The 24,148-nt window shown below is 38.5% G+C and overlaps 1 pseudogene; it reads left to right on the forward strand.

Annotated features, from left to right (window-relative positions):
* The first annotated feature begins 11,467 nt into the window (after window positions 1-11,467).
* LOC147914746 (olfactory receptor 8S1-like) lies at window positions 11,468-12,392 on the forward strand (annotated as a pseudogene).
* Window positions 12,393-24,148: the final 11,756 nt, after the last annotated feature.

Below are 24,148 nucleotides of genomic sequence, written 5' to 3' on the forward strand. Positions count from 1 at the left end.
CTTATTTTTATATTTTTGCCTCGCTTCCTAAGGATTGTTCCTGTAACTATAATTTGGCAATTAACCAATAACTTGGGCAGAGGTTGTGATCAAATACTTCAAAACCATAACTCTTCCACTCTCTGCCAATGGATAGGTCTGTGTGTGTATTGGAGAGTGCATTTAAAATTCAACCAATTCTCAAATGGCCCATGGCTTTAACGATCCATCAGTCTTTCTCATGTCTCAGGTGAACAAGAGGTAGTCCATGCCTTATTGTGGTTTCAACCCAGCCTGAAGTGATAGCAGAGTGAGACTACTGTATTTGAAGTGTAGCATTTAAAATTTCATGCCCAAAGAAATTGTCAAAAACAAGAGTGAGGGGCCAGCTCCATGGCTTAGCGGTTAAGTACGCGCGCTCTGCTACTGGCGGCCCGGGTTAAGATCCCGGGTGTTCACCGAAGCACCGCTTGTCTAGCCATGCTGAGGCGGCGTTCCACATACAGCAACTAGAAGGATGCGCAACTATGACATACAACTATCTACCGGGGCTTTGGGGAGAAGAACGGAAAAAATAAGGAGGAAGATTGGCAATAGATGTTACCTCAGGGCCGGTCTTCCTCAGCAAAAAGAGGAGGATTGGCATAGATGTTAGCTCAGGGCTGATCTTCCTCACACACACAAAAAAAAACAATAGTGATATCCATAGAAAATAATCATGGAATGTCGACATTGCAGCTATCCTGATGCATTGTTACTGGTTGGAGCAAGCAATAGATTGTAGATAACACAGACATTTAATAGGGAGATCTGGGAAAGGAGATAGTCAAAGAGGGCCTTTGCAACCTGCCACATACCCTTGGTAATCTGGAAAGCTGTGTGGATATGCAAGGGTTCACATACATTCAGGAGAGACCAGTGAGTCCCCTAGTGAGCTGCTCTTCCCTGGCTAAATTGAGACCTTACAAACAGATAGCAAAGGATGAGACAGACTGATAAACTGCCTAAACTTTGAGTGCATTCTCTAAGTCACATACAAATCCATTGACAAAAGGTGGATTTCTTACTGGTATGAGGTGTTTAAACACCATCTCTGACCAATAATTGTCAGACTAGAAAGCTATAATGGACCAGGGATAACCCTTAGGAAGCCAGGCTTAAGGATAAAAGAATAAAATAATTTTTAAAACTGAGCAGATATATCAGCAGTTTCACACTTACAGGATTAGTCCAGGCAAGTCACTAAACAAATAAACAAAAACAGCAGATAAATGTTTCAAAGCTGCTATTAAGAAATTAAATGAAATTACATTCAAATAATTAAAGGAAAATATCAATACCCGACAAGTAGGCAATTTCAACAGAGAAATAGAAAATATGAAAAATCATCAAATGGAAATTCTATAATTGAAAAGCATAGTCTTCAAAATGATTTGTAAATAAATGGTCACAGCAGCTTCTATATGCCTCAAACTGGAAACAACCCAATGTCAATCTAAATGTAAATGGGTAAACAAATTGTGGTATACCCATTCCATGTAATACTACTTAATGATAGAAAAAAACAAACTATTGATATATACAAAAGCATGGGTGAATCTCAAAATATTATGCTGAATGAAAGAAGTCAGACAAAAAGGAGTACATTTGATTCTATGAATCCATTTACAACAAATTTTAGAAAATACACACTAATCTATAATGACAGAAACAAGAATATGAGGAGGAAAGAAATGGAAAATATGGCAAAGATCCAAATATAACTTTTAGAAAATAAAAAATATAATATCTGAAATTAAAAATAGAGTAGAAGGGGAATTAACAGCATATTAGACACTACAGAATAAGATCATGAATTTGAAGACAAAATGAAGTGCAGATAAAAATACAGTGAGAAATATTGAACTATAGTGAGTTATGGGGCAACATCAAGTAGTCTAACATGTGTAGCCTTGTATCCCAGGAGAAGAGGAAAGAAAGAATAGGATAGAAAAAATATTTGATAAAATAATCACTAAAATCTTTCAACCTAATGAAAACTATAAACTCTCACATCCAAGATGCTCAAATCCAAGCAGAAGAACATAAAGGAAAATCACACCAAGACATGTCATAACCAAACTGCTGAAAACCAGTGGCAAAAAAAAAAATCTCCAAAAAAAGGTGTTGAGATTAGAGAAACAAAGATAATAATGATAACTGGACTTCTCATCTGAAACCATGGAGGCCAGAAGATAGTAGAACAGTAAAATTAAAGTGCTGAAAGGAAAAACCAGCTGTCAACCTAAAATTCTATACCCAGCAAAAATACCTTTCAAATATTAAGATGAAATAAAGAGTTTTCAAATAAAGAAAAGCTGAAAAAAATTCATTGTCAGTAGAACTGACTACAAGGATGTTAAAGTAAGTTCCTCAAGCTGGAGGCAGGTGATACCAGGTGGAAAGTTAGATATACACAAATTTTCCCCAAATGGCAAACATAGGTAACTATAAAAGGCATTTATCTCATTTATTAATCTTCTTAAAACATAGTTGATTGCTTAAAGCAAATATAATAACAATGTATTGTGAGGTTTATAACATATGTAGAATTAAAATGTATGACAACAATAGCATGTAAGACAGAAATGGGGAAATGGAAGTATAGCATTGTATGGCTCCAAGATAATATTATTTATAAGTTGACTCTGATAAGTTAAAGATATAGTTAGCATCATAATGGTGAGAAACTCAAAGTTTTCCTGCTAAGATCAGGCAAGGATGTTCTCTCTTACCACTTCTTTTCAACATCATACTGGAAGTTCTAGCTAATGCAATAAGACAAGAAAAAAAATAAAAAGGACACAGATCAAGAAGGAAGAAATAAAACTTTGTTCGTAGATAACATAACCATCTATGTAGAAAATCCAAAAGAACTGATAAAAAATACTCCTGGAACTAATAAGTGTTTATAGCAAAGTTGTAGGATACAAGTTTAATATACAAAAGTCAAGTGCTTTCCTATATACCAGCAATGAACAACTGGAATTTGAAATTAAAAACACAATATCATTTACATTAGCACCAAAGAAATGAAATGCTTGGGTATAATCTAGCAAAATATGTACCAGATCTATACAAGGAAAATTATAAAACTCTGATAAAAAAATCAAAGAAGAACTAAATAAATGGAGAGATATTCTATGCTCATGTGTAGGAAGACTCAATATTGTCAAGATGTCAGTTCTTCCCAACTTGATGTATAGATTCAATGCAATCCCAATAAAAATCCCAGCAAGTTATTCTGTAGATATTAACAAATTGATTCTAAAGTTAACACAGAAAGGCAAAAGACCTAGAATAGCCAACACAATACTGAAGGAGAAGAAGAAAGTTGGAGGACTGACACTATCTGACTTTAAGACTTATTATAAAGCTATAATAATTGATGAAAGAACAGACAAATAGGTCAATGGAGCAAAATAGAGAGCCCAGAAATAGACCCACATAAATATAGTAACTGATCTTTGACATAGGAGCAAAGGCAAAGATGAAAGAATGGAGCAAAGATAGTCTTTTCAACAAATGGTGCTGGAACAACTGGACATCCACATGCAAAAACAAAAAAAAATGAATCTAGATACAGACCTTATGCTTTTCATAAAAATTAACTCAAATAGATCATAGACTTAAATGTAAAACACAAACTATAAAATTCCTGTAAGTTAACACAAGAGAAAACCTAGAACACCTTGGGTATGGCAATAACTTTTTAGACACAACCCTAAAGATAAGATTCATGAAAGAAATAATTGATAAGCCTGGACTTCATTGAAATTAAAAACATCTGCTCCATGAACAATGTCAAGAGAATGAGAAGACAAGTCACACATTGGGAGAAAATATTTGCAAAAAGCACATCGGATAAAGGACTGTTATACAAAATATACAAAGAACACTTATAACTCAATAATAAGAAAACAAACAACCTGATTAAAAAATGGGCCAAATACCTTAACAGACACCTTACCAAAGAAGATACGCAGATAGCAAATAAGCATATGAAAAGGTGCTCTGCATCATATGTCATCAGGGAAATGTGAATTAAAACAACAATGAGATATCACTGCACACCCTTTAGAATGGCCAAAATCCAGAACACTGATGACACCAAATGCTGGTAAGGATGTGGAGCAACAGAAGCTCTCATTCATTACCGGTGGGAATGCAAAATGGTATAGCCATTTTGGAAGACAGTTTGACATATCTTACAAAACTAGAAATACTCTTATCATATAATCCAGCAATCATGTTTCTTGGTATTTACTTAAAGGAGTTAAAAACTTATGTCCACACAAAAACCTGCACATGGATGTTTATAGCAGCTTTATTAATAATTCCTCAAACTTTGAAGTAACCAGGATGTCTTTCAGTAGGGAAATAAATAAACTGTGGTACATCCAAACAATGGAATATTATTCAGAGCTAAAAAGAAATAAGCCATCAAGTCATGAAAAGACGTGAAGGAATCTTCAAATAGATATTACTAAGTGAAAGAAGCCAATCTGAAAAGGCTACGTACTTTGATTCCAACTATATGACATTCTGGAAAAGGCAAAACTGTGGAGAAAGTATAAAGATCAGTGATTGCCAGGGGTTGGGGTGGGGGAGGGATGAATAGGTGGAGTAGAAAGGATTTTTAGGGCAGTGAAACTATTCTGTATGATACTATAATGATGGCCACATGGTATTATACATTATACATTTATCTATCATTATATATTTGTCAAAATCCGTAGAATGTACAACACCAAGTGTAAATCCTAAGGTAAACTTTGGACTTTGGTTGATTATGATGTGTCAATGTAGGTTCATCAATTGTAAAAAATGTATGACTCTGGTGGGGAGTATTGATACTGGAGGAGGCCATGCATGTGTGGGGGCAAGGGGTGTATGGGAAATCTCTGTACCTTCCTCTCAATTTTGCTGTGAACCTGAAGCTACTCTAAAAAAAATAAAGTCACAGGAAATTGTTGAAAGAAATTAAAGAAAACCTAAAGAAACTCAAGAATAGTCTATGTTAAAGTATTCAAAGTCTTAATACTGTAAAAATATCAACAGTCCCCAAATTAATCCATTGACTCTTCAGCCTTAGAATGTTTTATTATCTAAAAAATGAAAAATACTGGACACTTTACTATGAAATAATTATACCAGCTTCTCAAATTTGGTATAAAATAGTTACAATTTTAGGGTAATTAAAAAACAAAAGCAAACAAACTGTGCTAAGAACACTCTGCCTTTTGAAATCTTTTCTCCCAAAATCTAAAAGAAAAACTGAATTGATTTTTTAAAATATGCTCATGTCTTATTATCAAAACAAGAGGTAAATATAATTTAAAAAATAAAAGATGAGATAATTAATCAGGAGCAAGAGAGATAAAGCAGATGTTGTCAGCGCCCCACTCATAATCCCTCAGACTTTACCTCACCATTGAGCTACAGGCTGTCCTGACAGAACCCATACTTGATCTAACACGTGGTGTCAGAAACAAAAGCTAGAAGCAAAATAGAAATCAAAATATTCTGAAAACACTGAAAGAGAAAGAAAGTACCTTACCTCAATAATCATTCCAGGGACTGGGGCTACCACTATTGCAAATGTTTATGCTTTCTAAGACAACAGTATGTCAAACACCACTTTCTGAGAGATATATCCACATGCATGTATGGCTTTGACCAACAAATATGGCAGAATTTAATGCATTTACAGTTAAAGTAATTATTGGTAGGTCAGGACTTACTATAATTTGCCATTTTGCTATTTGTGTCGTAGTTCCTTTGTTTCCTTCTTCTTCTCTTGCTGTCTTCCTTGATTTGTTGATTTTTTTTTTTTTTGTAATGGTATGCCTTGATTCCTTTCTCTTTATCTTTTGTGTATCTACCGTAGATTTATTCTTTGTGGTTACCATGAGGCTTACCTAAGACATATTAGAGTTATAATAAGCTATTTTAAGCTGATAACAACTTAATTTCAATTGCATACAAAAACTCTACACTTTTACTTCTCCCCTTCCCACATTTTATGCTACTGATGTCACACTTTACATTTTTCTATATTGTGTATCCATTAACAAATTATTGTAGCTACAGTTATTTTTAATACTTTTTTCTTTCAACTTTTATACTACACTTAAAATTGCAATAGGAGAGAGAGACTGAACTCAACTCAACTCTGCTGAAACAAAAGGCAGAAGAGTCTAAGCACTTGGATGAGCTGGTTGAAAAATACTAGAGGACATTAGGGAAGAGGTTGATCAATGGGATGTGTCAAGCACATTGAGTTACTCCCGAGTTTGCAAATATCTTTCTCTGAGATTAGGCCATTTGTATTTGCTAATTATTGTCCACCTAAATTAGGCTCCTATCCTCCCACGGGGACTGAGAGATAGGAGTGTTGTGTTCTTCAATGTTTCCATTTCAAAGAGATAGTTTCAGGTCCTTGAGAAAGACAGGTTAGAGGCTGGGAAGATTTATATCCATTTTAAAGAGGCAGAGAAAGAATTTACAATTTCAAGTTTTCTAAAGTAAATGCTCTAAGAAAAGGGAGATAGGGACCTATACTCAGGAAGAAACCTGTCTAATGTTTAGTCAAGCTGAGAGGAATGTTAAGACTGTCTTGGTCAATAGACACACACATACAAGTAAGGAAATTTCTAAGATAATGAGGTCAAAAGTTTGCTTCTGGCTGAACTCCAAGGAATTCAAGGCATCAACTCAGCCTTCTCCCGGGCTTGCAGGATCAGCGGCCTACCCATTGGTTATGTAAATGTAGGTGCTCTTCTGAGTGGTTAGATCTGAGAAGGCTTTATTTGCATAATACTCTGGGGAAAATATCTAGAGCAATAAGAGAAAATAGCAAAAAGCAGCTGTGTAACTAGGTTGGAAATGGTCTGAGTAATTGCTCAAATATTTATATGCCAAGAATCAGAACTTTTCAACCCTGTATTTCTCTTTAATGTTCTTTGGATTCAGAGCAGCTCAAGGTTATAAGAATGTAGAAAAGAATTTTGAAATCTTAGCCTGCAAGCCTCCTGGCACATGAACTAATATATTTATTTTTTCCAATACTGGCATGTAGATAAACAAAAGCCTCTTCTCAGAGAAAGACAGTTGCTCTTTTCTTCCTGCATGAAGGTTTATCGAGACATTCAGTTAACAGGTCAGAGCACCTAGGGACTCTCTCCATCAGGGAAGAGGAGACCTAGGTCTGCTTGATATCTCCTGAGTCACTTAGCATTTCTCTTCATCTCTTCCTCTTTGTGTCTCCCTTGCTCTGTACTTTATCTTTGAGCTTTCCCGAAACTCTGCTCTCACAGTGAGATCATCCTCCCCCCACCCATCTCCATCTCTCCCTCCCTGATCTGGTTTTCAATTCTCTACTTACTAGCATGTTCTGATCTGCTCTCAGAATTAACTCTTCTCTTCCTTGGAAACATTGAGGGATTAAAATTAATGCAATGAATAACATAGAAGTTTAATCATAACCAATTCATGCTGAACACCATATATAAGTTATATAAATAACTTCTTAAAACCGTACGAGAGAGGCATTGTTATCTGCCATTTTATGGATCAGAAAATTGAGATAAAGAAGGCTTAAAAACTTTCCAAAGATCATATGGCTAGTAAGAAACAGAAATAGGACTTGACGACTTGACCCCAGGTATGTCTCTAAGACTGTCTTAATTTTCATATATCCTGCTGCCTTCTCTTGCCTCTGAAGCAAATAGTCTGCATTTCTTTATGGGCAGGAAGCTGATATTAGCATTGTGGCACTACCCAGGCTGTAAAGGATAAAAGAGAGGACATCGAGAAGATATTTTGAGTTCCCTGTGGCTCAATAGATCATCTCAACCAACACTCCATTTCTATGGACTCCAGAGCATAATTTTTCTGCTCTTATAATAGTCTCCAATTCTGTCCTCCTATCAGGACTATGGGTTACAGAAAATGGAAAAGATACAAGATTCAGGCATTTTCTGGGCAAAATTCTACACTACGTAAATTTTGTCTCTAATATCTTCCTACATTTGCTTTTGGTTCTCTTCTTCCTAGACCAGTCCATTCCCATAACTCAAGGATTTCACGCTATTACAGAGCCCTGAGTTGCTCACTTCGAGCAACCTATCTTTATATGTCTTCCAAGAACACTGAAATTCTGTTCTTTTCCAGCTCATCCAGGTTCTTCAAGTCTCTATGCTAAGTACTTCTTGTATGTCACATTCTGCAAGGAGCTGTTCTAAAGTAGCACTTCTTTTGACAGATTCCAATAAACCCAGTCTATGGCTTGTTGATATGAACTGACAGTTGTTATTATGTTCCTTGCTTCCTAGAGCTCTTTGCATTTTAACTTTGCATGCACGGTCTGAAGAAAGAAATTCTGAACGAAGAAATTTCAGGCAGGAAAAATAAATCAGCTACAGGAAAAAAGGAAGTGAATATTTTGCTTTAGGGAGATCATTCATGATCCTTTTAACAGCCCTTACACAAAAACCTGCTCTTCTATTTATAGCTGTTAAGCCTCTGGCTGGTGATATTAACACTTGGCACAGCCTATGAGAAAATAATTTAGCAATCTACGTATTTTTTCAATTTGGAGCTTTAGTTCCAAGGTTGGAAATCTTTCCACAGTTCCAAGAATCTCTACACCTAATGGTGTAAGTAAGGCCATATTTGGACACTGAGAGAAGGGAGGTCTTATTTGTGCTGTCCCTAAAATCACCTGTGTAGCCTGCCTCTCTGTTTACCACTAGGGTGAAGGATTTCTTGAGTTGATTCTCTCTGCAGCTACTTTTCCAGGGGTTATCTCAGATGAGAGATTGGAGCACTTAACGGAAATGCTTGATAGTACTCAGATGTTTAAACACAACGTCGCAATTCATTTTCTCTTTGATAGTGTAGAATCTAGGGAAAATATTTACCTTCTTCAGGACTTACTAACTCTTTCCTGAAACTGAATGTTCTTTTATGTGATGGTCAATCAGGTGCAGCCATAAGAAGAGACACAGGAGAGGCTCAGGAAAACAAAGTCTATTATATTCACAGGTCCTAGAAACAGTGGGCATGGCATGCCACACAGGGCCACGTAGGGAAGTACCAGCATTGTACAGGAGGCAGAAAGAGGGAGAGAGAGCATGGCCTAGAGCCTTTATTGTGGTTTTCACTGGAAAAGCACAGCAGGGTACGGTAAACAGTTTGAGACTGGCTAGTTTGAATAATTTCAGCAGGCTCTAAACTATAGAGGTGATCCCTAGGTGCCTGGTACCTGGATCTGGGATGATTAAGGCAGAGGAATATTGCCTCTTGGGGTATACAAACCAGACAGAGGAGGCATGGCTCTGGATTGGTTAGTTTGCATATCAAAGGCATGTTCTCTGCTGAGCCCTTTGCTATCTCTAAGAATTAGCCCTGGTGAGGGCAGTCTCTCCCCAGCCAGAAAGGTTTTTAAGATGTCAAAATATCACATTATACAGAAAATAAAAAATATAAACAATAAACTGAACAAACTCTTCCCTAGCAGTTCTCACTGCAGATTTTTTTTTTTTTTGTGAGGAAGATCAGCCCTCTCAGCTAACATCTGATGCCAATCCTCCTCTTTTTGCTGAGGAAGACTGGCCCTGGGCTAACATCCGTGCCCATCCCCTTCTACTTTATATGGGATGCTGCAACAGCATGGCTTGACAAGTGGTGTGTTGGTGCGTGCCCCGGATTCAAACCTGCGAACCACGGGCCGCCGCAGCGAAGTGTGCACACTTAACCACTAAGCCACCGGGCAGCCCCCTCACTGCAGATTTTACAAGCTGATTAAACATCTTTGTCCCTGGATCTGAATGAATTCTGCCACCTCATCTACTGATTGCTTCAGTGGATTATGTTCACAGTAATTTAGACCTGGTATCTAACAAGGGCTTGATTGCTGGGTCAAGAAACAATGGCAGAAAAGTCTCAGTCTCCTTTAAGTAATTTATTGTGTCAGCCTAGAGTCCTAGACTCCAGATACAGGGAAGGCCAGGACAAACCAGCTGACTGAGCCAACAACTTTGAACAATGATCTTAAGTCTGAGTTTATGTCTGTGTCAGGTCAGAGCAAGTGAAGTTGGGCAGGTTCTAGTGTGTGAATCAGTATTCTAGGTTAGAAGAAGTGAAATCTGATATGAAGATACTGAAAGTAACCGAGCCTGAATATAACACTACTGAATAAAGCTTAATTATGGATCTATAGGGGAAAGAAGTAATCATGACCCATTGAGGACAGGTGCTTTCCCACAGCAGAACATCTGGGGTATCTCTGGACTACCTTCCTTGTGCTCTACTTTTCAAATTGTAAAACTTTAACATATTTTAAAATTTTTAACGTCATGTGACTTCTCTAGGAGAAGAGGAGAAAATAAACAACAGAAAAAAATCCTCTTCATCTCAATTAAAATAATACCAAGTCTCTGGTTTCCTTGTGTCCTGCCTCCAAGGATGTTTTCCTTCACACACTCAGTCATCACCTTCAAAAACCTCAATTTTGAACACTTTTCTCCTATCTCAGTCACTTCTTTTCTGATTCATTTAAGCTAGCGTTCCTGAGCCAACCATTCTTCACATGCATTGAGAACACAGGTACTTTGTATCTACCACGTTTTCATTCTCATACCACTCATACCCTTACTTCTTTTCTTACACAGACAAGATTCATTCATTGAATCACCTGGAAATTTCTTACCTCCATAAGCCATCTCTTCTTCTGTTACTTTGCCTTCTGATATAAATGCAACTTATTCTCCGCATATAGCAAACAGGAGAAAAATCACACCACAATGATCCCTGGACTCAAATTTATAACCAAAAATCTTGGCTAGACTTCACCACTGCAACCAATCCAAAGTAGATATCTCTAACACCAGTCTCCCCGCTGTGTACCCTCACTTTACCTTGCACCTTATTGACAACAGAAAGGCAATAAATAGGCAACTCCCTTCCCTTCCAGACACTAAAACTCCCATCTTCTCTGTATCTCTCCTCACATTCTTGGCTTTCCTTCCTCTTACAATGGATAAAGAATTCCTATTCCCAAGGTAAACTCCTCCACTCATTCTCTGGATCCTATTGACATCCCCGTTTGCAACAAATTCAGCCCTTCAATCATCCCTTTCACTCCTACATTAGCAATTTATCCCTGCATCAGCAAATGCTGCGATCTATCTTCCATCTAAGTATTTTATTAAAGACCTAATGACATCAGATTGACCTAGGGTAGAGGGTATAGAATATAAGAAAATCAAAGATGTTATTGAGTCCAGAGAGCTAGTGAAGGCGGTTCAGAACTTGAACCTGGATTCCAGAGTCAACAAATAGCATGTATAGGGAAAGGATTTAAGGCTCAGAGGAAATAGAGAGGAATAAAATGAGGTTTTAAAACACTTATTTTATTCCAAAGGAAAGTTTTCTCTGTTTGACTATGAGAAACCACAGCACCGTCACCAAGTTTATCCTCCTCGAGCTGTCCACTGACCCCTACATCCAGGCTCTGCTCTTCGTGCTGCTCCTCAGGGTTTACTTCATGACCCTCATGGGGGATCTGGTGACGCTGCTGGTGATCAGCACTGATTTCCGCCTCCACACACCTATGTACTTCTTCCTGGGACAACTTTGCTTCCCAGGTGTCTGCCCCTCACTTAGTCTCAGTGCCCACATTGCTGGAAAATCTCTTATCTGAAGAGAAAACAATCTCAGTAGCAGTTTGCATGGCCCAAGTCTTCTTTGTGTTTTCCACTGGGGGCATTGAATCCTTCCTGCTCCTAACAATGGCCTATGACTGCAATGTTACTATCTGCCATTCTCTGCTCTACAATCAGGTGATGACCAACCAACTGTGTGTGGGACTGGTGTTGGCCTCATGGGGCTTGGGCTTTCTGCATGCTCTCATTGATATATTTGGAGCTGTCAAATTAGAGTTCTGTGAGGCCTAAACTATTCCCACTTCAGTTGTGAGCTGCCCTCCCTCCTCCCTCTGGCTTGCCTTGGTGTCTCCACCAATCTCACTGTCCTGGTCTGGTCTTATGTCATACATGGCCTTAGGACTATCTTCCTCCTCATCTTCTCCTACACCTGCATTGTGTCCACCTTCCTGAGCATCAACCCCAGCACAGGCAGAAGCAAGGCCTTCTCCACCTATTCCTCTCTTCTCACTATAGTGATCTCGTATTTCTGCTCAGGAGGCTTATGCTATCTCATGCCAACCTCAGGTTCCCGCTTGGAGTTGATCCTCTTTTTGCTGTTCACCGTGATCACTCCTCACCAATAGCCTGCAGAACAAGGAGGTGAAGAAAGCTCTAAAAGAAGTATTTGGGAAATATTTTCAGTTTATAATGAATGGCCCATAGACACAGATAAGGTGAGGGAAAAACTACAGTAAGGTGTTTGGTGGTTAGACATCAAGGGAAATTTCCTAATTACCCTTGAAGCCAGATGGTCCATGAGATGTATTGTTGTTTTTCCTTTTTCAGAATAGGTTAAGGAACTATTTTTCAGTGATGACTCAGTCTTAGTTATTCTCAGAAAAAACAGGACGGCCAAATAATCCCTGTTGTGAGATTATTTTATAAATATGTTTATTTACTATTCACAGTGCATTGGATTTTGTTGTTTTGCCTAAATAACATGCCTTCTGGTTTCCTTGTTTACAGCAATCCACACTTCCTTTGAAAAAGTGCTACTCAGTAGTCCACATAGACAACTGGGACTGTCAGTCAGAGCGTCCTGGGATGTTCAGGAAATCAAGTTGGGGTAGTTATTTACCCCATCCTCCTGAGAGAGTAACTGCCAAAGATAAATACGTAAGACCCAAGCTAAGCCTTCAGGATATCTCTCCTTGAATGTGACTCTTGAACACCTGTAAAGCAGAACGGAGTTGGTTCTCAGTAAATACAATGGTGGTGTCTCAAAGAGGCTTCCTGGTACTAAAATCACCTCACTAGGGTGCTCTTGTTCTTTGAGCAGGAACTCATGTTGAACATGCTCCTATAGCCTAAGGAACTTGGAGAAAATGCATCACTGCAAAGGATGGGGAGAGAGCAAGTAGAGCTTGAGGAATAAGCAGACTGTGGATTGTTGAGTCAGAGAACATAACAACCATATTCAGTGAATTAAAGACATTGGAAGGACTTGGAGGAAATGGCACTTTGGTGGAAATAAGATTGACCTTGAAGTGTCAAAGACCTTGACCTTGAAGTGTCAAAGAAAAATGAAGTAGTCTACCTTTAAGTTTTGTGATAAGGAGGTTCTGTGATCTGTGGCTTTTATAAGAGTGTAAGGTTAACAATCTCTAATAAGAATATTATTCAGCCTTAAAAAGGAAGGAAACTCTGACACATGCTATAACATGGATGAACATGAGGACACTGTGCTAAGTAAAATAAACCAGACATAAAAAGACAAATGCTGTGTGATTCCACTTATATGAGGTATATAGAGTATCAAAATCATAGAGACAGAAAGTAGAAGGTGCTTGCCTTCTACTGCCAGGGGCTGGGAGAAAGTGGAAATGGGAAGTTATTATTCTCCCGTTGGCACCTCAGAATCATTGTGTTACTGGTCAGGGATGTGAGACTGTTGTTTGGAGTGGCCGGGGGCAGAAGAGCAAGTGGGCAAGACAGTGTTCCGTCTCTCTTCCTTTGCTAACTTGAGATTTTAGCAGGTTGGGGTGTGGCTATGATTCCTTGCCACCCTGGGAACCTCACTGTTTCCTCCTTGGGCCTGGACCCAGCCTGCTGCCCCAGGGTGTGTGTGTCAATTGAGAGTGGATAGAGAGGGTTGCAGTGAGAAAGTGGCCACAAGGTTAACCCTGGCTTCTTCACATAGTTGTCCTTTTGGGGGCTTGAGGAATTAGGGTCAGGCCAAACAGAGGCCTTGGTGCTGGTTGGGGATGGGGCCTGCAGAGTCTTACTTACTGATTTCACTTTCACTAAGTCTAGGGTTGTTACACTGGTTTCACAATTTAAAAAATTGACTTCTTAAAAAAAAGAGTTTCACTTTTTCAAGATGAAAAGAGTTTTTGAGTCTGATTGTACAATGACGTGAATGTACTTAACACTACTGAACTGTACACTTAAAAATGGTTAAGATGGCCAATTTTATATTATGTGTATTTTACCACAATTTTTTTTTTTTTTTGAGGAAGATCGGCCCTGAGCTAACATCTGCCAATCCTCCTCTTTTTGCAGAGCAAGACTGGCCTTGGGCTAACATCCACGCCCATCTTCCTCCACTTTATATGGGACGCCGCCACAGCATGGCTTGCCAAGCAGTGTGTCGGTGCGCTCCCGGGACCCGAACTGGCAAACCCCGGGCCGCCGCAGCAGAGCGCGTGCACTTAACCGCTTGCGCCACCCGGCCGGCCCAATTACCACAATTTTTTAAAAAATCTCTAATAGTAGGCTGAGGAAACCCTAATGCTGAGCTTTATGGACAATATTGAACCAGTCAAGCAGATAAATTGAGCCCATCCCTGTTTGCCTCACTTGAGTTTTCTAGAGGACACAAAAGGAAAACACATTAGAATGGGAAACATTGAGTCAAAATTAATAACATTTCTCCAGCCACCTAATCATTGAATATCTAAGTCTTCAAAAGATAATGTTTTAGTGTGATCAATTCAGCTGGTGTGTCTAAGAGTAAGAGCTTCCTGACCTACCCTTTGTTTAACAAAATTCATGCTAAATCAGGCTTTGTTCTGCATTCTGAGGAATTCCATGGTGAACAATACAGTCAAGGCTCCTGATCTCATGGAGCTCACAACCTGGTGAGGTGAAATCAACAATAAAAAAAAACCAAATAAGTCACTGAAAAATGAAATATCAAATAGTGATCAGTTCCATGCAGAGAATTACATTAGGATGACGTGGTAAATACTGTCTGGTTCTTTAGTTTGGGTTGTATGGACCTCTCTGAGTAGCTGTTGTTTGAGCTGAAATTGAATGACAAGAGAAGCCCACCATCTTTAGGAGGAAGGGCATTCAAGGCAGAGGAAAGAGCTAGTGCTCTCAGGGCAGAAAGAGTTTGAGTTTATCGGGGACAGAAAGCAGGCTGCATGGCTGAAGTTCAGGGAGTGATGAGTGAGAAAGGCTGTCAGCGATCCTGTAATAACTTTTAGACCGGGGTGTAAGGAGTTTATATTTGATTCTCACTGACAGGAGAGAGTTTTAAGCAGGAGAGTTTTGAAAGATTACTCTGGCTACTCTATGCAGAACTAATTATAGAAGTACAACGGTGAAATCAGGGATAACGATTAAGAGCTATTATAGTACTCCAGGTGAAATATGATGGTATTTTTGACTAAGGTTTCTCAGAGAAAAAGAGAGTAGACAAACTTGGGATTGTTTTGGAAGACCGCTATAGGACTTGCTGCTACATTAGATATAGACTGGAAAATAAAGAAAGGGCTCAAGGATAATCTTAGATTTTCACTTAAGCAACTGGGCAGATGGTGGCATCATTTACTGAAATTGGCACGATTGAGGGAAATGCACATTAGGAGCGTGAAAATTGAGGGTTTGATTTTTGTTTGTTAGCTTGGCTGGTTGGTTAGTTGTGTTTGGGCTAATCTGCTTAAGGTTCTTATTAGATATCAAGTGGAATGTCAAGTATCCAGTTGTATATATTATTTTGAAGTTCTAGGGAGAGGTCAGGGCTGATACTTGGGGTATATGTGCTATTTGGAAATTTGAGATTGGCAAAGGACATCTAAGGAAAATCAAGTGAAGACGAGGTCTTGGGAATGAGCTCTGGAGCACTCTGGAATTTCTAGTTCAAGTCGAGAATGACTCAGCAAGAGAAACTGGAGCAGCAGCCCTTGAGCAAGGAAGAAAATCAGGAAATTTCTGTATCACAAAAGCCAAGAAAAGAGAGTGCTTCAAGGAGGATAGAGAGGTCAGCTGTGTTGAATACCACTGAAAATTCAAGTAAGAAAGAATCAGAAAAGTTACCATTAATTTTCCAACATTGGTTTTGTAAGTGTTTGATGATATTGACAAGAGAAGTTTCAACTAGCTGGACTAAGATGAGGAGAGAACGGCAGGTGAAAAAGTACAGAGAGCAACCATAGATAAATTTATTGAGAAGTTTTTCTGTGAAGGAGATTGAGAAAATGGAGCAGTGGGTTTAGGGGATGTGGAGTAAAGAGAGTTTTTTGTTCCTTTGTTTTTGCTTGTTGCTTTTGGTTTTTTGTTGTTGTTGTTTTGGTGAGGAAGATTAGCCCTGAACTAACATCTGTTGCCACTCCTCCTCTTTTTGCTGAGGAAGATTGGCCCTGGGCTAACACCCGTACCCGTCTTCCTCTACTTTATATGTGAGACGCCTGCCACAGCATGGCTTGATAAGCGGTGTGTATGTATGTGCCTAGGATCTGAACCTGCAACCCCAGGCCACCAAAGTGGAGCATGCAAACTTAACCACTAGGGCACGGGGTTGGGCCAGTTTTATTTTGTTTTTAAGATGAGAAATACTAAAGCTTTTTTAGGTATTTATGGAAACGGTCACATAAATAATACAATGTCAGGATTTTAGGCAGGATAGAGACAAACTTTAAATATGTTCTGCATTAGCTAATGGAAAAGAGTTTATGAAGAAGTTCAGACAGAGGCTGGACGGACGCTTATGGGAGATGCTGTATGGGGCTCATGCATCAGATTGCAGATTGAAATAAAATGATCCTTTTGATCCTTTATGCTCCGTAGAATCCTGAGATTCTAGAAGTGAGTCTTATCTGTTCGTTTGTACGTATGTGAGAGAGTGTGGGTGGGAGTGAGGCTCAAGTTCTGCCAAACCTGAGGAAATCCCAGTCTGGTTGCTGGCTAGCAGAACTGTTTATAGGCCCTCAGTGCCCACCCCATACCCTCCTCTTTCCCCAGCTGCAACAGTGGCAGGAGTGCCAGGGGCCCAGACAACTAACTATTACTACTTTCCCCATGAGTACAGATTAGTCCCCAGCACTCTGGTGCTCTCATTACTCACTCTCCCTTTTTAAGGGCCAGCCTGGCATATGGTTACCAAGTAGAAGAAGACTAGAAAAAATGATAAAAGTCACACCATCTGGCCAGGAGCCCTTCTCAGAACCAAAAGAGATAAAGGAGGAAGAAAAGAAGGATGGTCAAAGGCTCTTAACAGGTACTGACTCAAACCAGATCCCGCGCATGCCAACAACATCAGCCTTTATGTTACTGCATATATACCCAGGTTCTTTACCCGCCACACAAGAGGGGCCAAGTAAAACTAAAACACCAGGCTTATGGCAAGGAAAGAGTTTTTATTTTGGATGACGTCAGCCGGGAGACAAGAGCTCTCAAATTTGTCCCATCTCCCCGAAAGTTGGGAGGCAAGAGGTTTTAAAGGTTGTGAGGGATGTGGCTGCTTGTAGGGAGGGGGAGCCCGTGGCCTTACTGGTCAGCGCTTTCCCATCAGCCTGCGTTTGGCCTTGTGAGGCTGCTGGCAGGGAGGAGGATGGCGAGGTAAGGGAATCGCAGGTGGGTGTCCTTCAACCATCTCTGTCTCTGTGGTGGATGGTGGATTCTGGCACCAGGAAGCGGAGGAGTTGAGGTCTGAGAATCAGCTCAGGTACTCAAGAACTGGTAATTAGTCAAACCATCAGTGCAAGCCCAGCTTGAGGCCACCTGAGCTTTTAACAATTAGTAACTTCTATCTGCCTTGTGAAGTTCAGGGATACAAAAAACCAATAGTTACATATGAATGTAACTTAGAGAAGCAGGGAAAGAGCATGAGTGCTTTTGGTTTTAACCCCATATATTCTGGGTTTAATGTAGGGGAACTGATATCAGGGCCAGTATCATTTATTCAAAACTAAACACATAGCGACTATTGCTTGACTGTATCAAATACACAGTTTTCAACTCATTGGGAAAGAAAACCAGCTTTTCTTGAGACCTAACTGAGTTCTTTGAGAATCACACATCATTTTCCTCCCAAGGTGAGGCAGAAGGCAGTGACTCAGGTTTCCAAGGAAGAGCTGGACTCAACAGTCCTTCTCAGTCCTTCGCATCCCACCAGATGGGAGGAATCTTATTAGGCATCTGTTCCAAATCTTCATTGCACAGCATAGGGAACTGACCTCAGAAAGAAACAAAAAGTGCCTTGCCAAATTCACAAAAGTAGGTCATGACAGAGCTGGGATGAGATATTTAGGAGGTTGAGCAGTTTGTCACTTTATTAATCTATAATCTGTTTGTCCTTTTCCTTTATTTATCAGATTCTGAATAAAAGGTTAAGATTCCTTTGGGATTGATTAGAGAGGGGAGCTGTAGCTGGTGGATGGAGCATTTCTCAATTATGGGTAAGAGTGAGTTTGGAGTATTCTCAGGTGGGAGATCCCTTTGATAAATGCTAGCATCTTAAGCTGAAATTAATTTGAGAGGACATTTAATCAGGGGCCATCTCTAAGCAAGGTCAAATCTGTAGAAAGTACAGCCAAATTGTGCAGCTCCTTAGAATTTTTCAGAGATAAAATCTATAACTTTCCTTTACATTCTTATCATAAAACAAGATTTTTTAAAAGTTTGCGTTCATCTAAAAGCCTAAACACCTTGTGTGCTACAGAGGTTTACTCAGGGAGACCACAAAGTCTGCAACTAGGGTGAGAAATGGAGAAGAAAGAACATCTTTGATATTCCTTTCTTTCCACTCCACAAGAGCACAGCATCCTTCACTTCAACACACTCTCTTCCCTTAAAAAGAGGGTTTTTTTTATGCCTTCTCTACCAGGGATTTTTCAATGCAGAGAAGCCCTAGTCTCCAACCTTCCCAGTGGCTTCAGGACCACTTCCTCCAGCCAAGTTTCCTAGACTACGAATTTGGGATTAAAGAGCTAGTAGACAAAGGACAGGCAAGAGCAAAATCACTAATAGAAAAATCAAACAACTTGAGCCATTTCCATTCTCCAACTGAGCAACTAAGATTCCTTCTTGAAGAAATGGCTTCTCAGACCAAGTTCAGTTTTGTTAGAGACCATGCAGGGCAGAAATAGAATGGGAAGAGAAAGAGAAAGAGGTGCATATACTTTGTTGGAATTTGGGCTTAATTAATGGCTGAGTTTGAAGCAAAAGGGTAGAATGTAAATTGTATATTATCCCTCAAAAAGATATTTTTCATTGAAAGTATAAAAACTATATTTTGAAAAATGTAAAATCAAAACAATTGTCCATTCTGTTACCACTGTAACAACTCAGCTATTTATTTTTCCATTTTTTAATTCCTTGTAAGTCCTTATCGTGTGCATATTTTTTTTTGAGGAAGATTTGCCCTAAGCTAACATCTGTTGCCAATCTTCCTCCTTTTTTCCGTTTTTCTCCCCAAAGTCCCAGTAGATCGTTGTATGTCATAGTTGTACATCTTTCTAGTTGCTCTCTATGGGATGCTGCCTCAGCATGGCTTGATGAGTGGTGCTTACGTCTGTGCCCGGGATCCGAACCTGCGAACCTCGGGCCACCGAAGCGGAGCGCATGAGTTTAACTGCTACACCACTGGGCTGGCACCACTCTTGCACTTTTATTCAACATAGTATTGGAAGTCCTATCCATGGTAATTAGGAAAAAAAAGAAAAAAAATGCATCCAAATCAGAAGCAAAACTGTCACTATTTGCAGATGACATGATACTACATATAGAAAACCCAAAGACTCCACCAAAAACTATTAGAACTAATAAATGAATTCAGTAACGTAGCAGGAATAGAAAATCGATATACAGACTTCTGTGGAATTTCTATACACTAAGAATGAACTATCAGAAAGAGAAATTAAGAAAACAATACCATTTACAACTGCATCAATAAAATAAAATAAAACGCCTAGGAATAAATTTAACCAAGGAGGTGAAAGATCTGTACACTGAAAACTGTAAGACATTCATAAAAGAAATTGAAGAAGACACAAATAAATGGAAAGATATCCCATGCTCATCGATTGGAAGAATTAATATTGTTAAAATGTCCATACTATCAAAAGCAATCTACAGATTCAATGCAATCCGTATCAAAATTCTAATGGCATTTTTCACAGAACTAGAAAAAACAGTCCTAAAATTTGTGTGGAACCACAAAAGATCCTAAATAACCAAAGTAATCTTGGGAAAGATCAAAGCTGGAGGTATCATGCTCCTTGATTTCACACTATACTACAAAGCTATAGTAATCAAAACAGTATGGTATTGGCACAAAAAAAGACACACAGATCAATGGAACAGAAATAAACCCACACATATATAGACAATTAATTTATGACAAAGGAGCCAAGAACATACAATGGAAAAAAGGACAGTCTCTTCAATAAATGGTGTTGAGAAAACTGGACAGCCACATGCAAAAGAATAAAACTGGACACTATCTTACACCATACAAAAAAATTAACTCAAAATGGATTAAAGACTTGAGTGTAAGACCTGAAACCATAAAATTCCTAGAAGAAAACATAGGCAGTAAGCTCAACCTCACTAATGGTCAGGCAAATGCAAGTCAAAACCACAATGAGATATCACCTTACACATTTTAGAATAGCTAGCATGAAAAAGATAAGAGATGATTAGTGCCAGCAGGATGTGGAGAAAAGGGAACACATGCACAGTTGGTGGGAATGTAAATTGGTGCACCCACTATGGAAAACAGCATGAAAGGTCCTCAAAAATTAAAAATAGAACTACCATATGATCCAGTGATCCTGCTTCTGGGTCTATACCCAAAGGAAATGAAAATAGGATATCAAAGATATCTAGGGGGCCAGCCCCATGGCCGAGTGGTTAAAGTTCCACGCTTTGCTTCGGTAGCCCAGGTTCGCTGGTTGGGATCCTGGGTGTGGACCTACTCCACTCATCAGCGATGCTGTGGTGGTGACCCATATACAAAATAGAGGAAGACTGGCACAGATGTTAGCTCAGGGCTAATCTTCCTCAAGCAAAAAAAAAAGAGGAAAATTGCCAACAGATATTAACTCAGGGCGAATCTGCCTCACCAAACAAAAAAAAGATACCTGCACTACATGTTTATTGCAGCATTATTAACAATAGCCAAAATATGGAAACAACCTAAGTGCCCATCAACAGATGAATGGGTAAAGAAGATGTAGTACATATATACAATCAAATATTATTCAGCCACGACAAGGGAATTCTGCCATTTGCTACAATATGGATGGACCTTGAGGGCATTATGCTAAGTTAGATAATCAGACAGAGAAAGATAAATACTGTATGATATTGCTTATATGTGGAATCTAAAAAAGCTGAACTCATAGAAACAGAGTAGAATGCTAGTTAGGGGCTAGGGGGTGGGAGAATTGGGGAAATGTTGATCAAAGGGTACAAACTTGCAGTTAGAAGATGAATAAGTTCTGGACATCTAATACACAACACAGTGATTATAGTGAACAATACTATATTATATACTTCAAAGTTGCTAAGAGACTAGATCTTAAATGCTCTTACCACAAAAAAGAAATTATAAGCATGTGATGTGATAGAGGTGTTTGGTAACACTACAGTGGTAAGCATATTGTAATATATAAATGTATCAAATCAACACACTGTGCAGCTTAAATTTACACTGTTATATGTCAATTATATCTCAATCTTAAAAAGTTGTTGGATAAAGCAGCACGTTGATCGAATATAAATGCTTATATTAGAAATAAAGAGAAGTCTAAAATCAATGACATAAACTTCCACCTTAAGAAGCTAATAAAAGAAGAGCAAATTATGCTCAAAATAATCAGAAAATAGAAAATTATAAGAATAAAAACTGAAGTCAAGGAAATACATAATCAACAAAAAAATAGAGGAAAATTAAATAAAAGCCTTTTTCTTTAAAAAGATCAATGAAAGTATAACACTTCAGCAAAATTGATCAATATCAACAATGCAAGAGAAATCTCAACAAAAATCCTACTCATATTAAAAGGATAACTAGGGAATATTATAAACAACTTTTGGCTACCAAAAATGACAACTTAGATGAAATAGGAAAGAATCCTTAAAAGATGCAAATTATCAGAACAGGAAGAAGAAGAAAAGATAATCTGAATAGCTCTATATCTATTTTTAAAAATTGAATGAGTAATTAAAAACCTTCCCACAAAGAAAACATCAGGCTCAAATGCCTTCACTAGTGATCTTATCAAACATTTAAGGAAGAAAAAATACCTATCTTACAAAAATGTTTCCAAAAATAGTAGAGAGAAATACTCACAACTTTATTTTATAAAGCTAGCATTTCCATGATTTCAAAACCAGAAAGATATTACAAGAAAACAAAACTATATATCAACATCCCTCACGAACGTAGAGGTAAAAATCCTTAAATTAAGAGCATCTTTTTCTGCCCTCTCTAATCTTTGATATTTCAAACCAAAGGAATTGGTGAAGAAATACAGTTTGCCCATGTAATTACCAGGACACTTGATTGAAAGTGAGTCAAATCGATCTCCAACTAGCTTCAGTTTCTGTTGTTGGGGTTTTTTATTGTTTTTGTTTGTTTTTATTATTTCATGATATTTCTGTTACAGTGTAAAAGTTATATCAGTTACTTTTATTTTTTAAATATGTAAAACCACACAGCTATACCTTTGAAATCAATTTTATTTAAAATAAAACTAGCATGTTTTTTACTATGTTGAAGTAGGTATTTGTTGTAAACCAAGTATTGATACATATACGAAGTCCTTAATTCAAATATGAAAATATAAAAACAAGGAAAAAATGGAAATATTGGGCTGAATGGGATAACAAAAGATTATCTAATCCAAACATCTCACGGCATGAAGGAAATTGATGGGTGACAATTATTAGGCATTTTTCATGAATTCTGAATGTTACACCATGACATTTTTGATGAACAGAGTCAGATCTCACATTCAGGAAAAATTTCCTCTGTTGTGCTAATGAATATTGGTCCAGTACCATTTACTCGAGTCTCTTCTTTGGGAAAGCTAATTATTTTTCTTCCACATCTGTTATTTTCTTTCTGATCGCTTTTTAAATCATTTCTCTATCCCTTTTGTCTATGTTCTGGAAAAAAAAAACCTTATAGTTTGTATTTCATCCTCATCTATTTCATTTATTTTTATGCACGGAATCAACATTGTTTAATCTCAGGCTTCAGAACTCAAACTGGTTATCACTTGTTCCCTCTGAGATTCTCTTGGGGCCAGACCAGTGGTTCCATTTTTCTTTCAGTCTCCTCTTGTACACGAAAAACTTGCTTTCTCCAGTAAACTACTGCTTTGGATGATGGTGCTTCTCTCCAAGGGTGGGTCCAGACCTTTCCTCTTTGCAACATAGCTTAACTTTAGTATTTAAACAGGAATTTATTATGTCGATTCTGTAAAGTTCAGGATTTGATTGATACGGCCCCAGGCACAGCTAGGTCCAGGTGTTCAAACAGTGACATTGGTCCTCTACTTTTCCCTCTTCAGATTTTAGCTGAACCTCACTGCTTTAACTTCGTTCTCAGACAGGCTCTCGCCACACACTGGGAAAGTTGTCCACTGGCAGTTCCAGACTTACGTATTTCTTACAGTTTAAAAATCTCAGAGGTAGAGATTCAGTCAGTCAGTCTCTCTCTCTCCAACTTTCGTATCATATGTCAGATCTCATTAAGTGACTTAGATCAGCTCTCTGTAGATCACACGCCCATTCTTGGGATTAATCACTGTCTTTGTCCAGTGCCAAGCTCTAGTCTCAGAGAGTGAGAAAACCTCTGTGGGTGACAATCCAATATGCAGTAAATGAAGGGCAATCTACAAATGGAAAGAAGCGTGCTGGGATGTCCATTTCACTTAGCCTGTAAACATGTTACATTTTCCCCCTTTATTACCCAAGTTCTTGGTATGTGATCTATAATGTGCTGTCTTCAGTCCCCACTTCCTTCCAACCCAATTGTTTTCTAGGAGTTGCTGACTCTAGATGGACATAGAATGAGATTTCACAAGGACATGCATGGAAGTTAAATGAAAATATGTTAGAAAATGAAATAAATTTTTGAAATGCTAAGCCAATCAAACAATTTTTAATTCCACATTTCTTGCATTTTCCTACACCTTAAAGCAAATTTCCCAAAATGCTTTTCTCAAAGGACTGATATTCTC

The sequence above is a fragment of the Ceratotherium simum genome, chromosome 17, assembly GCF_057802395.1.
Source record: "Ceratotherium simum simum isolate JZ-2026a chromosome 17, ASM5780239v1, whole genome shotgun sequence".
Taxonomy (NCBI): domain Eukaryota; kingdom Metazoa; phylum Chordata; class Mammalia; order Perissodactyla; family Rhinocerotidae; genus Ceratotherium; species Ceratotherium simum.